Source organism: Drosophila sulfurigaster, chromosome 2L (assembly GCF_023558435.1).
Source record: "Drosophila sulfurigaster albostrigata strain 15112-1811.04 chromosome 2L, ASM2355843v2, whole genome shotgun sequence".
Classification (NCBI taxonomy): domain Eukaryota; kingdom Metazoa; phylum Arthropoda; class Insecta; order Diptera; family Drosophilidae; genus Drosophila; species Drosophila sulfurigaster.
In genome coordinates this window covers 5191873-5207795 of record NC_084881.1, presented here as the reverse complement: position 1 = coordinate 5207795, position 15923 = coordinate 5191873, and the positions used below count along the sequence as shown (strand labels likewise).

At 34.4% G+C, this 15923-nt stretch overlaps 1 protein-coding gene across 1 annotated transcript in view; it reads left to right on the top strand.

The window, feature by feature from the left end:
* LOC133834941 (uncharacterized) overlaps nucleotides 1-15923 on the top strand; it is a 193232-nt gene that overhangs the window by 51973 nt on the left and 125336 nt on the right. Inside the window, 1 exon segment of the mRNA XM_062264732.1 lies at nucleotides 13512-13560. The gene's annotated coding sequence lies outside the window, so the exon portion shown is untranslated.

Here is a 15923-nt window from a genome sequence, read left to right as displayed (position 1 = left end):
CAAATATGCAATTGTTTATTATCTAACTTTTTTAATTTTTTTCCGTCATACTTCATAAAGATTTTAGTTATTAGTGTATGCCCCTAAAATAGTTCAAATCGCCTTAAAATTACGCTCAGAAAGCAATGATTAATGATTCATCATTTATAAATGGTACTTAATCTCTCTCTTTCATTCTAGAATAATTTGACAAAAGCCCAAATTAATTTTTAAAACTATTTAATAAAGTGCACTTTATAATAAACTCTTAAATCGATGTGTAATACAATTTCATATTCCTTCTATTTGTCCAATACTAGTATGATATGAGGCTTCATTCAATATCAGTCGCCAAATCATCATTTAGAGAAAGAATTTCTTGACTTTCTTGCCTCCTTTGCGGTGTCTCTTGATAACTTTCTTGCCAGGCTTTCTCACGACCTTCCATTTGTGCTTCCTTCTGGTCTTCTTCTTAGATCCGCCGCTCGATGATGATGATGTTGTTGACGTAGTGTCAGATGAGGAGGCAGTGGTTGTAGTGGTATCACTTGCGGCCGTTGTAGTCGTTGCAGTATCGGTAGCCGCAGTTGTTGTTGTTGTTGTTGTTGATGAACTTTGACATTCTATTGTTGGTAAGTAGGAAAGACAAATGGCCACTAAGGCACACCCCAATAAAATTGTAGTAGTTCTCATGTTAAAGAAACCAATTTGATAATGCTACCGTTCTTTGGCAATTAACTGTCTTTTATACTAAGACGAGTAGATACGTTTATTTGTTCAGTAGGTGTCAAATATGCATTCTAAATACTAGATAATCGTATAAGAATAGCGAAAATTGGGCTATTTAAATTAAATAGAAAGAAAGCAAATTTTTCTTTTAGATTATTGGTTTTAACTATTATTAGTTAAAATGAATCCATGGTTTTATGGAGTTTTGAGTGTTTATTCAGCTTGTGTTAAGGTTCCGTGCATAAAAAGTTGGATAAAATTTAAAATAATTCTATAGATCGTAAGCCATTGCTTGCCTCTTATGTTTAGAATGTAGTGAACCGTATCAAACATTTGACGTCTGCGAATAACTGAACTCATTCTTGCATCTTCGAATCTTCGTCATCATATTAGCGTAAACAGTCTTAGTGTCAGAAAAACTTAATAATATTTCACCAAGCCCACTACCTTGCTTTCTTTTCTGCCAGTATGTGGAATGCTGCTTACAACTAGATCGAAATTTTTTCGTCGGTTCCTTTAAAGGGCATTGTAGCTTTGATTCAACAGGAAATGTATGTTACAGTTAAAAGGAAGCATTTCCAACCCACCCTATAACTTATAAATATTCTTGATCAGCGTTAACAGCCGAGTCGATCAAGAGTGTAGACAAAATGCACAGATAAGAATTACTTTAAAGTAATTTACAGTAAAACCAAATTTTGAATACCCAAGGGCAAATCAGTTATTTTTGTGCCGGCAGGAAATATATGAAATATAAGGATATTCCGAAAAATATTCTGATATATACCGAAGGTTGTATTTGTCCGTATATATCTCGAGTTACTATCACTAATATTTGTTTTAAGTATTATACGCATAAAGTATAAAATATAACCAGATTATTAAAGCCAGATTAGTAATCAATGCAACTCAGACCTATGGTATATTTTAAATGCAGTTGTTTTTCCCAAATACTTGTTCTTACTATTTCTTATCTAACATATTTTTTAAGGTTGTATTTTTATCCGTCATACTTCATAAAAGACTTTAGTTATTAGTGTAACCCCCTAGCAATAGTTCAAATCGCCTTAAAATTACGCTCAGAAAGCAATAATATATCTGATTCATCATTTATAAATGGTACTTAATCTCTCTCTTTCATTCTAGAATAATTTGACAAAAGACCAAATTAATTTTTAAAACTATTTAATAAAGTGCACTTTATAATAAACTCTTAAATCGATGTGTAATACAATTTCATATTCCTTCTATTTGTCAAATACTAGTATGATATGAGGCTTCATTCAATATCAGTCGCCAAATCATCATTTAGAGAAAGAATTTCTTGACTTTCTTGCCTCCTTTGCGGTGTCTCTTGATAACTTTCTTGCCAGGCTTTTCACGACCTTCCATTTGTGCTTCCTTCTGGTCTTCTTCTTAGATCCGCCGCTCGATGATGATGATGTTGTTGACGTAGTGTCAGATGAGGAGGCAGTGGTTGTAGTGGTATCACTTGCGGCCGTTGTAGTCGTTGCAGTATCGGTAGCCGCAGTTGTTGTTGTTGTTGTTGTTGATGAACTTTGACATTCTATTGTTGGTAAGTAGGAAAGACAAATGGCCACTAAGGCACACCCCAATAAAATTGTAGTAGTTCTCATGTTCAAGAAACCAATTTGATAATGCTACCGTTCTTTGGCAATTAACTGTCTTTTATACTAAGACGAGTAGATACGTTTATTTGTTCAGTAGGTGTCAAATATGCATTCTAAATACTAGATAATCGTATAAGAGTAGCGAAAATTGGGCTATTTAAATTAAATAGAAAGAAAGCAAATTTTTCTTTTTAGATTATTGGTTTTAACTGTTATTAGTTAAAATGAATCCATGGTTCTATGGAGTTTTGAGTGTTTATTCAGCTTGTGTTAAGGTTCCGTGCATCAAAATTTGGATAAAATTTAAAATAATTCTATAGATCGTAAGACGCCATTGCTTGACCTCTTATGTTTAGAATGTAGTGAACCGTATCAAACATTTGACGTCTGCGAATAACTGAACTCATTCTTGCACCAATCTTCGTCATCATATTAGCGTAAACAGTCTTAGTGTCAGAAAAACTTAATAATATTTCACCAAGCGCACTATCTTGCTTTCCTTTCTGCCAGTATCTGGAATGCTGCTTACAACTAGATCGAAATTTTTTCGTCGGTTCTTTAAAGGGCATTGTAGCTTTGATTCAACATGAAATGTATGTTACAGTTAAAAGGAAGCATTTCCAACCCACCCTATAACTTATAAATATTCTTGATCAGCGTTAACAGCCGAGTCGATCAAGAGTGTAGACAAAATGCACAGATAAGAATTACTTAAAAAATTACAGTAAATTTTGAATAAAAGCAAATCAGTTATTTTTCTTACTATATATGAAATATAACATATTTCGAAAAAATACTGATATATACCGAAGGTTGTATTTGGTATATCGGAATACTATCACTTTTAAATTATACCATAAAGTACAAAATATACCAGATTATTAAACCAGATTAGGAATCAATGCAACTCAGACCCACTTGCAGCAGTTGTTTTTTCCCAAATATGCAATTGTTTCTTATCTAACTTTTTTAATTTTTTTCCGTCATACTTCATAAAGACTTTAGTTATTAGTGTATGCCCCTAAAATAGTTCAAATCGCCTTAAAATTACGCTCAGAAAGCAATGATTAATGATTCATCATTTATAAATGGTACTTAATCTCTCTCTTTCGTTCTAGAATAATTTGACAAAAAGACCAAATTCATTTTTTAAAACTATTTAATAAAGTGCACTTTGTAACAAACTCTTAAATCGATGTGTAATACAATTTCATATTCCTTCTATTTGTCCAATACTAGTATGATATGAGGCTTCATTCCATATTAGTCGCCAAATCTTCATTTAGAGAAAGAATTTCTTGACTTTCTTGCCTCCTTTGCGGTGTCTCTTGATAACTTTCTTGCCGGGCTTTCTCACGACCTTCCATTTGTGCTTCCTTCTGGTCTTCTTCTTAGATCCGCCGCTCGATGATGATGATGTTGTTGACGTAGTGTCAGATGAGGAGGCAGTGGTTGTAGTGGTATCACTTGCGGCCGTTGTAGTCGTTGCAGTATCGGTAGCCGCAGTTGTTGTTGTTGTTGTTGTTGATGAACTTTGACATTCTATTGTTGGTAAGTAGGAAAGACAAATGGCCACTAAGGCACACCCCAATAAAATTGTAGTAGTTCTCATGTTCAAGAAACCAATTTGATAATGCTACCATTCTTTGGCAATTAACTGTCTTTTATACTAAGACGAGTAGATTACGTTTATTTGTTCAGTAGGTTTCAAATATGCATTCTAAATACTAGATAATCGTATAAGAATAGCGAAAATTGGGCTACTTAAATTAAATAGAAAGAAAGCAAATTTTTCTTTTAGATTATTGGTTTTAACTGTTATTAGTTAAAATGAATCCATGGTTCTATGGAGTTTTGAGTGTTTATTCAGCTTGTGTAAAGGTTCCGTGCATCAAAATTTGGATACAATTGAAAATAATTCCTATTATGTTTAGAATGTAGTGAACCGTATCAAACATTTGACGTCTGCGAATAACTGAACTCATTCTTGGACCAATCTTCGACTTACTCAGTATATAGGAAGATCTGACATGGCTCCATAATGTACTTCGTCATCTTCGTCATCATATTAGCGTAAACAGTCTTAGTGTCAGAAAAACTTAATAATATTTCACCAAGCGCACTATCTTGCTTTCCTTTCTGCCAGTATGTTGAATGCTGCTCACAACTGATCGAAATTTTTTCGTCGGTTCCTTTAAAGGGTATTGTAGCTTTGATTCAAAAGGAAATATATGTTACAGGTAAAAGGAAGCATTTCCAATCCACCCCATAATTTATAAATACTCTTGATCAGCGTTAACAGCCGAGTTGATCAAGAGTGTAGACAAAATTAACAGATAAGAATTACTTAGAACGCTAAAGTACATTTTGAATAAAACCAAATCAGTTATTATATCCGCTACCCATAGGGTAGAACGGTATTATAACTTTGTGCCGGCAGGAAATGTATGTAACAGGTAGAAGGAGGCATCTCCGACCCTATAAAGAATATATATTCTTGATCAGCGTCAACAGCCGAGACGATCTAGCCATGTTCGTCTGTCCGTATGAACACCTAGATCTCAGAGACTATAAGAGATAGAGCTAATATTTGTTTTCGACAGTATTTGTTATGTTTGCACGCGGATCAAATAAAATCGAATAACAAGCGTAATATTAAAGCTAGACGTGCGAATTTTTGTGTATACAATAATTAATTATGGCGTCTATGGTATATTTTAAATGCGGTCGAGTACACTCGACTGTAGCTTTCCTACTTGTTCTTACTATATATTAAATATAACATATTTCGGGAAAAAATATATACCGAAGGTTGTATTGATATATCGACATACTATCACTTTTAAATTATACCATAAAGTACAAAATATACCAGATTATTAAACCAGATTAGCAATCAATGCAACACATCGCCTTAAAATTACGCTCAGAAAGCACTAATATATCTCGCTTAAAGTAATTCTTTTCTAAATGGTACTTAATCTCTCTCTTTCATTCTAGAATAATTTGACAAAAAGACCAAATTCATTTTTTTAAAACTATTTAATAAAGTGCACTTTGTAACAAACTCTTAAATCGATGTGTAATACAATTTCATATTCCTTCTATTTGTCAAATACTAGTATGATATGAGGCTTCATTCAATATCAGTCGCCAAATTTTCATTTAGAGAAAGAATTTCTTGACTTTCTTGCCTCCTTTGCGGTGTCTCTTGATAACTTTCTTGCCGGGCTTTCTCACGACCTTCCATTTGTGCTTCCTTCTGGTCTTCTTCTTAGATCCGCCGCTCGATGATGATGATGTTGTTGACGTAGTGTCAGATGAGGAGGCAGTGGTTGTAGTGGTATCACTTGCGGCCGTTGTAGTCGTTGCAGTATCGGTAGCCGCAGTTGTTGTTGTTGTTGTTGTTGATGAACTTTGACATTCTATTGTTGGTAAGTAGGAAAGACAAATGGCCACTAAGGCACACCCCAATAAAATTGTAGTAGTTCTCATGTTCAAGAAACCAATTTGACAATGCTACCGTTCTTTGGCAATTAACTGTCTTTTATACTAAGACGAGTAGATTGCGTTTATTTGTTCAGTAGGTTTCAAATATGCATTCTAAATACTAGAAAATCGTATAAGAATAGCGAAAATTGGGCTACTTAAATTAAATAGAAAGAAAGCAAATTTTTCTTTTAGATTATTAGTTTTAACTATTATTAGTTAAAATGAATCCATGGTTTTATGGAGTTTTGAGTGTTTATTCAGCTTGTGTAAAGGTTCCGTGCATCAAAATTTGGATAAAATTTAAAATAATTCTATAGAGCGTAAGAACCCATTGCGTGACCTCTTATCTTTAAAATTTTGTGAAATTGCGTTAACCGTATCATACATTTGATGTCAGAGTATAACTGAACTCTTTCTAAGACCAATCTTGGACTTACTCATCCTACAGGAAGATCTGATACGGCTCCGTAATGATAAATAAGAAAATATAAAATATGTGAATACAGAGATTTTAATCTTAGTCCCCTAAACTCACCGACGGAGATTTACTGAGATTTACTGTTTGCTTTTGGAAACGTAGATGGTCATCTACTGTAGTATGTGTGTGTATGTGTGATTGACGCGATCAGTGAATGCTAGCTTGGCAATCGCCTATTGCGTATTCGCTTGCACTCGCATTTGATTTTACAAATGCAGATTAGCTCTCTTTCAAATGCCAATGTCAACAAGGAAATATGCGTGTCTAGTTTTTTTTTTGGTTTGGGATTTTTGTTGTCGGCAGACAGCAAATGGAAATGTCATCAAGCCCAAACTGATATATATACGTGTTAACGTATATCGAATATGCTACTGCTCTTAATTTTTGTAAGTTACATAGATAAATATCATTTGTAACAACACTAAGTGCTTTTCGAGTACAACCAAACTTTATAATATATTTATAAATATATGCCTCTAGCAAATGTTTGTAATGTCCTTCTTTCTGTCTGTCCATGAGTCCGTATGAACAACTGAATCTTAGAGACTATTTGTAAGACAGACAGATCAAGTTGAATTGAATAAAAAACCAATAGCAAATGTAATTTTAAACTTAGAGTAATAGGCAGAAGGAGGTAATTCCGACCCTATAAATATATGTATATATATATTGCGAAGTTTTGAATCAACAAAAAATAAGCAATAACATTCAAAAGTTTACGTTTTTGTAAATACAATTCACAATTTAATACACTAAACGTATTTTGCTAAACATATTAAAACATTCACACATACAAATAATGAAACAACTTAATTCGATGTAAACTAAACTTGACAGCATTATGTTAAATTCTGTCGGTAACAATTGTTATGTTACATCTGTATGTGAAGATTCGGTTAAATTTATTACATTTCTATTTATTGTTGTACTTCTTAAATGTACTTCGCTTTAGCTTGGCTTTTTTTAGGCGGTATTGGATATTAATGGCCGGTATGTGTAACTAGAACAGGTGAAGAAGCGCTGACAGTGACCAAAAACCAGAGGCATCAGCAGGGCCATTTATCAAAACTAATAGCTTTATAGATAAGACATAAAAAAGGCGAATGGTAAAACTAAAACCATTACAGACATTGCTGGGGATAAGAGTTGTATAGCCTATTTTTTTCGTTTTCTGTGGATGAAATAAATTTATCGTTGCATTAATGGCAAGCGAATAAAGAGGAATTCCAGACTGAAACACCGAAGGTTCAAGCAACAGAGAGTAGCCTGAGCCAGAGATACTTAATGAATGGAAAACAACGTGCAAATTGTTAATTGCACGCATGCATGCGACGCGAAGGCAGGCTGCAGGCTGCAGGACATTTGGGCAACGCCAGGGCCTGAGACTGGGAATGTGTCTGTATTTTAAAATTGAATTAATGGCGAATTTATGAATGGCGCATTTAAATGAGACACGCTTTAAAAATTTATTGCGCATACGCCGCATGTGATGCACTTTTCGCATGTTGAGCTTAAGCGCTTTATTGTCACTTTGTTTATCATTAATCTCGACGGCAATTTCCGTTAAAAATATTAACGATATTTGCAAAGACGATAGAGTTTATAGACTTGTAAATTTGCAACAATTTAATTATGCTTCATGGTTTCATTTCAAGTGTAATCAAAACATTTAAATTGATTTTTAAAAGTCTATGAGTCATAACGCGAAATTGATGCCATCAAATTATTTTAATTATGCTCTTCATTTAAAGCTACAAAAAATTTACAAACTGAAGCATAACCATAAAATGTTGGCCAATTTTGTATAGGATTTTGGCTGCAGCAATAAGGAAATAAAATTGAACAAAACAAAATAAAATTATGCGGGTAGCAAACCATAAATTGACTTTTGCTCCAAAAAAGTAACATTTGTTTTTTTATTTTTTTGGTTTTTGGATGGTTTGTTTTCTCTGAAAGTATAGAAGTTTATATACACATACATATACTTCATTCACTTTCTCTTTTTATGACTTTTACGCATGCTTTGATCAAACATATTAGTGCTGGGGTTTTGTTCGTACTGCTATGATATAGAGTACCATATTAGGCAACTCGATAGAAGAAGGTCGACTCTAAATGCCTGACAATGAAGCAACGCTTAACATCTCCCAAAAAAAACCCCTACAAAGCAGATGGCAAGCAACTGCAGTGAAGCGTAAATAAACTTGTGTGTTCGAATGTCCCTCGCCACTTAGAAGGAGTTACCTACACATTTTCTCTCAGCAATCTGCCCCCATGCCATCTCTCGCTAACTTCATATCTGCCAAGCTGCCTATCTCGGTGCTGTTAGATAGTGCGTATGAGTGATTTCGCCTTTTTCTCGCATTGTTGAATGTGCATTTATTTACTCAAAAAATTCCTCGTTCTCTCTCTTCTTCGTCATCCCCATTCTCTTTGAGTCTCAGCTTAATGTGTTGACTACGAATGTTTGGCATTTTTTACGCACGTTTGGCTTTAGAGAATTATTTGAACTTTTGAATTTGCCATTAAAACAAGAAGGAGGGTTATCCTTCTATAGTTCCCAATAAGATTTGCAATACGCCAAGCTGAACGCATTTTTTAATTTTTTGATAGTGATACCCTTTGAACCCAGCTACATAGTCATAAGACTATCTTTTGATAGTATTTAATCAACGGAATCGGCTGCTCTTGGCAATACTCTTCCGGTTTGTTCCATTGAGCAGAGTATTTACTGAATCTATGTATATACATTATTATTCATTTATTGAACGCTGTTCATGTTGTAGCAAAATTAATTGGCAATTAATGTCAACAACAGTGAGAACGCAGTGCAGCAGAGTCAGACAGAGATCCGTCGACAGACAATTTGGACAGAATTTAATAAACATTGATTCAAAAATTGCCAGCGTCTGTTTATTATTGTCCATACTCAAATAATGTGAATACTTTATATGAACAGATACGCATATGTAACAAAGCTCTTGTTGATATTCAATTAAATTATATAGGAATATAATCAATTTGAAATTCAATATAATTAAAAACAATTTGCAACACTTTATCACGTAATAAAGCTCAATTCGAACTATTTAAGTAATGCTTGTCTATTTACAAAACCCAAGAAAAGTAAATTGTAGTGAATCAACTTATTCACTAGTACCTCAAAATTTCTATGGAGTAAGCCATAATATTGTCACAGTATCTAGCTCTAGTCAGCTAGCTTGTATCCTGTCGCAGGTTACAAGTGGCTATTAGTCGCAGCCATAAATTCAACAAATTTTCTTCAACAAATTAAGTGCCCATTGCAAGTTTGTTCGTACAAGCAATAAATATCAATAATTACTCTATAAAGAAAGCATCTGTAAAAAAGGGAAATAGATGAGCTGCGTCGAGCGGAGTTTTGCCGCGATGCTCGCATTAAGTTTTCTAATTGTCATTGCAAACTGAAAGCCACGATAATGTGCGAAAATAATAAGCTGATGAAATCAGCAATCACATGACGTCACACACAATTATCTGCTAGTCAGGATCAGTTTATAATTTCCGTTTAGTGTTCTTGGAGCGGATTTTTCATAATGTGGTCATAACAGATGCGATATTTGTACTTGGGTAAATACCACAAAATTGCATAGCTTATAACGTGTTGGAAAAAGTAATTGTACATAATTATGTGTTGAGCATTAATATGTGCAACAGTTTTAGTGCCGCATACAGCATGAACAGTTGACATAATGCGCATTCATTTTCAAAGCTTCTCTACCACCACAAAGCAGTCAACGCACAAAGTGACATTTTTTTTACCCGTTACCCATAGGGAAGAATGGTATTATATCTTTGTAGCTTCTGACCTCACAGACTATAAGAGGTAGAGATACAATTTACTTCGATAGCACTTATTAAGCTTGCACGTAGATCCAATTTGTTTAGAATTTTTTACCACGCCCACTTCCGACTCCACAAATTGGAACAAAATGGAAAAACATTGAAGATATGTTAGAACATTTTGTTGGTACATACAATAAGAACTACAGTATTATTGATTCCTTAAACTTGGCTCACTAGATGTTATTTAAGAAATACTTTTGTATTGCAAAAAACGCTACTTAATAGGGGTTAGTTGATTTGGCTGACAATCTGGTATATTTTAAACTCTATGGTATTTTAATTGTTGTACTATATCAATATACCAAATAATAATATATATAACACAACTGTTTTGCGTTTTTTTTAAATCGCTACCAATATTTTTTTCGCTTGGAATTATAAGACTGTGAAATGTAGTTATATATAAAATGAATTTAAATTTGGTTTTCATCCTCCAATACTTAAATCTTGAATATTATTTAAGAAATAAATGTGTAGTTCTACAACACAAACTCCCTGTTTAAATATAAATAATTATTTATTTTTCCATATTTGAATAGTAAATATTGGAAAATGTAACATTGTTACATATCTAACTTAAATTGTTAGCTATGTTAATAATCATAAGCGTATTAATTTACACCTTCGTTGGTTTTTCACAGTGATACATTTTGTATTTTATGCAATGAAAGTTCAACTTTAAATCAAATGCGTTTTCTTAATATTCAGATATTGTGTGAGTTTTTCCTACTGCCGGCACTTGCATAGCAACCTCAGAATGTATTTCTTTACATTTGTCTCTGGAAATGTTCGCACGTATACAATTGCATATTTTAAATACAAATACATCCACATGCATGTATTCAGTGTGCCGTGCATTCATGTTCAAGTGTACACATATGTGCATCGCATTCACTGCGCAAATTTATTCATTTTGGCAGACAGGTTGCTCTAATTATGCATGCCAGCCATAGAACTACTTGCTGAAGGGAGATACTGGAAAAGCTTCATCCTTGTAGTTGGCTCTGATTTATTTTAAAATTTTAAAATTTGTGCATAAGCCTACCTTCTTTTCTAAGCTTAAAACATAGTGTTGAGTCTTAATTTAAAGAAACCATACTAACTTGATTCTAGAATATATTTGCCAATTATTTCTGAGAAACATCTGTCGAATAGACGAAAGTTCTATAGGTTTGAAGCTTGCAATAATTTCAACTCATGATTCAAATGCAGAGTGTGCTGCCTGATGTTGATGGTATTACTAATTATACAAATGTATTGTGAGGTTTGTTTCCCAATCTTATACTTTTTATTTATGTGGTTGGCCTCTGCTGCACAGGAATAATTTATGGACAGGGCGTGGCTGGTTTCTATATAAATCATAACACCATAGCACCAGGATAAAAAGGGAAAAACAATTTGCAAATAAACAACATAAAGCATGGCATGCCTTTAGGCGCGTTACGAGCATTTTTTATGCGGCACAAGTTTTGTTTATTTCTGTTTTTGTTTCTCGTTTTTTATCTAGCACAAATAATTTATTAGCTGGCTTTGGCAGCAACTTGCCACATGGCCTAAAAGCCTCAAAAACTGTGCCGCTTATAAATCAGCCATAGTGAGTTCGCTATACATTTCATGATGTTAGCGGCAACTCAATTAGAAAATTTTATTACGTTGCGGAGAACAGAAAACAGTAAGCAGACAACGTCTATGGATTGCACTAAACATTCACAGTTGATTAAGCAATATTCATTGGACTTGCGGCTAGAATCAGATATGATTTTTGAGTATTCGAACTGCTCCTTTTACCATCATCAAAGGCAATTCTCAACAATATGAAAATCAATCAAGACAATATCCAACAGCGCCTGGAGGTATGCAACAAATATTGTACTTCGAAGCTTCTCTGACTGTCTTGTCAGTTCTCACTTTTGATGCTTGCCAGGAATGAGTTTCGATTTCTCAAAATGAGAAAATCCCGAGGATTGTTTCTGGCCTTCTCGAACATATCCTTGCCTTTTGACATTGCCTCGAAGTAGCTGCTCTTTAATATTATTTCGCAGTTTTATGCTTATTTATTTATATATTTATTTTTCCAGAGCGTAAATTGTGTTGGCCCGCCTGGCTCTGCTTGGCTTATTAACAAAAGAGGCTGCACATTTTGATTGATTAGCTTTTCGTCTTGCGTTTCGATTTCTGGCATAATGTATAGCACCGAGGTCTGTTGAAAATTGATTTTGAAATGGATTCAAGTTTGCCCAAGGAGCACAGAGAAAATAAATTTAGCTCAGGTTGCTAGAAATGGTTTGATTGAAGAGGTTTTTTATGGTTTGTGTGAAAAATTTAAATTCGAATTGCATTTCGAAACAACTGTTTTTAGCTTAACTTTTCCTTTGTTGATTAAAGTTGGTTCAATAAGACAACGAATTGACGTAAGCTTAAGTTAATTTGCTCCCACATTTTTTCACAGAATAATTAGGTAATCAAATTAGGCTCAAGTAACCTTAATTCATTGGCCAAACATTGGGGTAACTTGATTTAATTTAAATATTAGGCCGCGCATAAAAAGTAAGGGTAAATAGCGAGGCCTATCTATAATTTGCCACAGCCCAATTGCCTCTGACCTTGCCACGGGTTTGGGTCAAATTTTACCTTAACCTTATCAATCAGTCCGTGACGCGAACGCGAACGCGAACAAAAAGTAGCAGATACTCCCTCATACATAAACACGTTAACTGGCAAGTGCTACTACAAATTTGGATCCGCTCAATCAAGCGCTAAGCCCGCCGTAACAAATTCTCAGAAGCATTGAAGGCCGACCCGATCCATTGGTAAACTTTCCTCTGGCATTTTCCTTTGCACCTTTATCATTTTTGTTTTTGTTGCGTCCTTTTGACTTTTGGGCTGACCGAAGTTTGAGCCCCCATTTGTGGTGCCAATTTGTTGTTGCACGTGGAGCTGGTACGGCGAAAATACTTGGCCCAAATGAAGCGCGTCATTAGTTGGCAGCTGCCATAGTCTTTCTCTCAGACTTTGCCTCAGACTTTGATTTCCAGTTTTTTGATTCACCACGCGATTTATTATTAATTGGCCGCAGGCGAAAACTTTTGTTTGCCTATTTGTTTGTTCCTGCTGCGTTACGTGTATTTCAATTATTAACACTTGTGCGGCAACATTGCGTTCAACTTAATTGTTTAATATTTTACAGCAATTTCGGGTCGCAAATTTCGCTTATTTTGCTTTTGTTTCATTTGTTTACATACTTTTCCATTTTATTAACATAAATGCTGCATAAATATTTCCCTATTTAATTAAAACTTTTTCTTTTCTAATTGCAGACGCCAAGGAAACATCTCCACCTCCATTCGACGACCAATATGATTGACGGTGAGTTTCAGTAAAAAAAATAATGAAATTTCGAGGATCCGAATGGAAGTTTAACATGAAGAGAAAATTAAGTTCAATTTTTTTGCTGAATTACAGTTAACTAACAACTAATTTAAGATCCGTACAAAAAAAACAATAAGAGTTTGGAATTTAAATATTTTTAGTCATATTAAATAGGTTTTCTGCACAAAATGTACAAGACAATATTAAAGGGTTTAGAAAAAAAGCGTTTATTAAAAATGACTTTAATTAAAAAAGGTGATTAAATTTCATACTTGATTGCTTTTGCTTAATACCAATAATGGCTTTTTAATTAGAAAATTCTTTTTACTATGTAAATTAATCATGAAATTGGGCTAATTAAGTAGCCACAAAAAAGGAATCGATTAAAATAAAATTAATCAAATTTGCAGAGATAATCAGTATGCATAAATTTGAAAAAATTAAATTAATGTTATTAATAATGTCAGAGCTATTGGAATTTAATTAATTTGACCAAACTTGTATCAAACATTGTATTGTTGGAAATTTAAATCAAACTACGTACGCACACCAATACGTTTCTGTTTACAGAACCCATATTGACACATGCACAAAAAGGCAGCAGTGGCAATAAAATTAAAGCGATTTTCACTGCGGTTACAAATTGCTTTTAATTGTTGTCGCCGCATAAGCGGCTGTGTATGTATGTTATTGTTGTTGCCCAGCTATGCATTAAATAAGTCTAGCAACACAAGCAACAATTGTGCATTTTGCGTTGAATTAAATCGGCTTTGCTTGGCCACATTTTATGCTTGAATTTAGTTTAGCATATGTGGAATAGAGCCTTGTCTGGAACTTCGCCACACCTAACTCCCATATGCACATATACACTTGCAATAATAAACATCAATTGCCTAATGCTAACAAAAGCCGCAGTCGCGTCGCAGTCGGAGCTCTGCAAACTGCCTACATTCTCCAGCCCTGGTTTCAGTCTAGCTTTATTTTCGTAGCATACTTTTGTGCTGTTTGCATTTTATTTCTTCTTGCAGGCTCCGTCGACGCGTCGACGTCGCAGCAACAGCAACTGAGGTAGTGGTGAAATGGAAAAAGTGCTTTGCAAATACGCAAGCAGTCGCGTCGTGTAGTATTTAGACAGGGACAAGTGCCACCCCAGCTACAGTTCCTTTTCCTGCTAGTATAATTGTCCTATGTCGAAGTAAATGTGTGAGTGCGGTTGAACATATACATGGGAGTGTGCGTGTGTGTGTGTCCCAGCGTCTTTTTATGAACTTGTTAACAATCTAACGACCTTTTTTTGCCTACCAGAGAACCAGCTTGCCAGTCAGCCAGCTGTACTTGTAGTCGCTTTTGTTGAGGTGGCTGCAAACGTTGACTCTCAACGGGCAAATCATATGTTTGTATACAGCAAATATTTGCATACTTTCGGGCGGCTCATGAAAATAACATAATTTGATTCCGACGAGAGGCAAGCTTGTGGTAATGCTACTTCACTGAATGTGTGTTGATTCCATGTTGGTCGATTATATTCGATTCAATTGCCTGTATTGTTGGCAGCTACTCGACTTCAAATATAAAGATTTTTTTTTAACGAAATCGAATTTCCAAATTCAATGCAATAAAACTTCTGAAATAATAATAGAATCAGAAATAGTAAAATGAATTGCTTACTAATATCGTACACCAGCAATAGCTTTTGATTGTATGAAAATGTCGAAAGAGTTTTAATTCCTAGAATTCATAAATTGTTTACACTATTATAAAGGTCGTTTAATGACAAAATATTTCTTAAAATGGCCTATGTGAGGTCTTCTTTAGTTCGACACAATTGTAAATTTGAACTAATTTCGAGAAAAGAGCTTTTTGAGCACCTTAAATGCCTCGCAAATAGAGCATGAGCCTATTGTCCGAGCCGTGCTTAAAAGCATGCACCACAAAAGCAAACAAACAACAATTTTTGGTTGACTGTTTAAAAGTTCTGCACAACAACAACTTGGGCGGAAAACTTACAACGAGAGTGGGGAACGACAACACAAAACTCATTAATTATTCATAGTGTTCAGCACCAAAGTGTTTATGAGGCAAGTGCCGCTGAGGCTCGCCCACAAAATGAACAGCAAGGACACCCACAAAAAGGACAACACAACAAACAGGACAACGGTACAATCGGACAACCTGGCACAAAGCGTACAAAAAATAAATGCAAATTTAACTTTTTCTCAACATAAAAATAAACTAGCTGGAATCCCTTGATTTCACAAACTGGACACAGAATTGACAATATTGTTAACAGCTTCTTTTAGAACGAAGCTGATTAGATCGAAATCGAGTAAGGCCTTTCCGACCATTGCGTGCCGTGCTGT